The sequence below is a fragment of the Balearica regulorum genome, unplaced genomic scaffold (assembly GCF_011004875.1).
Source record: "Balearica regulorum gibbericeps isolate bBalReg1 unplaced genomic scaffold, bBalReg1.pri scaffold_34_arrow_ctg1, whole genome shotgun sequence".
Taxonomy (NCBI): domain Eukaryota; kingdom Metazoa; phylum Chordata; class Aves; order Gruiformes; family Gruidae; genus Balearica; species Balearica regulorum.
The window spans coordinates 414,571-417,432 of NW_022679072.1; the positions used below are offsets into that span (position 1 = coordinate 414,571).

The 2,862-nt window shown below is 56.9% G+C and overlaps 1 non-coding gene across 1 annotated transcript; it reads left to right on the forward strand.

Moving 5' to 3' along the window:
* The first annotated feature begins 260 nt into the window (after positions 1 to 260).
* On the forward strand, positions 261 to 342 carry TRNAS-GCU (transfer RNA serine (anticodon GCU)). Its single transcript has one exon. It is a non-coding gene; the product is annotated as a tRNA-Ser (tRNA).
* The last annotated feature ends 2,520 nt before the right edge of the window (positions 343 to 2,862 follow it).

A 2,862-nucleotide genomic window follows, 5' to 3' on the forward strand; every position in this document is an offset into this window, starting at 1 on the left:
GCGTGGGGCTCTGCTCTTCAGTCATTTTCTGATGTGAATCCTGAGACCTATTTCCCAAAGGTCCCTGGAGCTCAGCCCAGCTGTCGCGAGAGCGGACCAGTCCCAAAAGGCAAAAACCGGAGCCTGGCTCCTTCTCTCCCATGTCAAACAGTATCAAAAAGTGTAGGCAGCAGGAGCAGGAGCAGGAGCTGGAGCAGCAAGATCAGGAGCAGCGGCAGTGGTAGCCGTGGCAGGAACAGCAGCAGCAGCAGGAGTATGTTGACGAGGTGGCCGAGTGGTGAAGGCGATGGACTGCTAATCCATTGTGCTCTGCACGCATGGGTTCGAATCCCATCCTCGTCGGTTAGCCCAACAATGGTCCAAGTTTCTGAGTGCGAGCCACTCAATGTGTGGCCCCGAGTAAGCTCTTTGTTTTGAGATGAGAGCTGCCTGACAAGAACTTGCAAGGTTTTGAAGTGGCTCAGGACACACCTCAACCTCTTCTGTCTCCTCCCAGGCAAGAGGAACAAAAAGGGAAAGAAGGAAGATCCAGGGCACTCACAGGATGGTCAGCCTCTCCTCAGTCCCTGGGAAGATGATAGAGCACAACATCCTGGAAGTAGTTTCCAAAGACAGGTAGCGCAGGAAGGTGGTGCGGAGTAGCAAGCACAGATTTTCGAAGGATAAGTCATGCTTAACCAAGCTGGTAGCCTTCTACAGTAGAGGCGACTAGCTTGGTGGAGAAGGGAAGAGCAGTGGATGCTGCTTACCTTGCCTTCAGTAAGGCTCAAGCAGCCACGGGAACAAAAGAGAAAATACCCGTAAACCACTTCCTGTCACAGAACATTTCAAGTAGGGTATTTTTTTACGGGAGACATTGCTCTTATCTGTTCACAGAATCTCAGAATCGTTGGGGTTGGAAGGGACCTCCTGACATCCTTTAGTCCAGGCTGCACTGATCAGAAGCAGGGCATGGTCAGGCAAGCGCCAGTTCTTGAGTGACAGCCATCTTATCCCATCTTCCCCCTAGTTTTCTCAACTTTCTCCCCCCCCTGCCAGTAGCACCCTGAACCCTCCCTTCCCCCACCTCTGCTTCCTCCCCCAAAACATCCCAGACCGAGTCTCGTGCTGTGCTTGTGGGGACCAGACCTGGACACAGTACTCCGCATGCAGCCTGACGAGCACTGAGTAGAGTGGGATGCTCACTTCTCTGTCTCTGCTAGCAATGCCCCTTCAGATGCAGCCCAGGATCCGATTTCCCTTTGCTGCTGCAGCGGTGCGCTGCTGACTTAGGTTCAGCTTGTTGTCCACCAGGACCCGCGGGGTCCCTTTCTGTTCCCCAGCCGCACACATCCTAGCCTGTACGGGGCTCTTTCGTTATGTCTTTCTTAAACGTCATACAGTTCTCGTGCTGTCCTGTGATGCTCTTCCTCTGCACTCATCACAGATTTCCAGTACTTAAAGGCCACTAGAGAGAGGACAGACGTTCTTCACAAAGAGTCACATGGAGAGGACGGGGAGCAACGGGGAGAGGTTTCACCTTGAAAGAAGCGAGACATTTTTCACAGTGGGAACAGTCATCCGCTGCAAGAACCTCCCCAGGGACGTGGTAGAAGCCCCATGACTGGAGGATTTTGAGATGCAATGGCACAGGGTGCTAGAGCATCCCATCTGGGCTCCCTTTCACACAAGAGGTTGGAGCAGGTGAACTTCTGAGGGCCCTACCAACTGGGGCGATTCTATGAGTCTATGACTATTTGGCCTTCCTTCCTGCTTTGTTTTGTGGCTTTCGAGGTGTGCCGATGCGTCAGGGGGCTCCCTGCCCAGCAGCTCTGGCTCCAAACCGGCCTTGTCTCCGTTGCTCTGGGATGTCATCAGGGGCGAAAGAGGAGGCTCTCTCAAACCCAGGAACTATGGAGAAAGCCGTGCTTTTCCCAAGGGAGGCACTCTTGTGTGCCGACTCAGCTGGTCGGGATTGGCGAAGAGGGGAGAACGAAACATGACTCTCGTGCAAAGCTGATGCCCAATGTCTTTAATGAGAAAAATCAGAGGAAAATGGGGAAGGCGAGCGCTTGAGCAAGGCATTTTGGAGGCTGCGTAAAGGTCAGGGAGGTGCTGCCGTCTGGAGGAAAACCTCCATGCCAGGGGTGCTTCTTTCCCAATTCCCCTTTCAAGGCTCTGTCACTCGTGTCTCACCTGGACCCATTGCTACGGACGGAAGGAGGAGGTATTTCATGGGGAGCCTAAGGCAGAGCAGAGCAAGAGGGGGAAAGAGAGAGGCTTCCTTGGGAAGAGACGGAAGGCCAGCGCCTATGCCTGCGCTGGCCCTTCCTCCAGGCGGAGCGGTGGGAGCTCGGCTCCTCTGCAGACCGTGGCCGTGCTCTCAGGGCTGGCTCCAGGGCTTTCCTCGAGGCTCCTGGCGCTCGACCACGGGCTGGCAGTCCACGGGCTTCAGCATAAAAGATTGCCCCGTCCCAGAGGCCCGCAGAGCCCATGGCCCAGACCGGACCACCCAAAGCCCCCCAGGCCCAGGAAGCCCCCGGAAGCGATGGGCACACTGCCAGCGCTGAGAGAGCTCCCCACGGCAGCCGACGCGCTGGATCCCACGGCTGTGCTCTGAGGGAAGGAGCTGAGGATTGGGCCCGGCAGCGTCACCGTCACTGGCGAGGGCTGGATGGCAACGCTGGAGTCGGCGCACCAGATGACGCACGGCTCGTTGCAGCTGTTGGCAAGCGGGGTCAGGCCGCAGGCGGCTGGCAGGCACGGGCTGTAGCACGACATGTCTGGCGGAGGGAGGCGACCCTGCGAGAGCGGGAGGGAGCACGGGGCGCTAGCTGCCGGGCCCTTTCGGACCCGCAGCTTGGCTCCTCTGAGAACAAACAG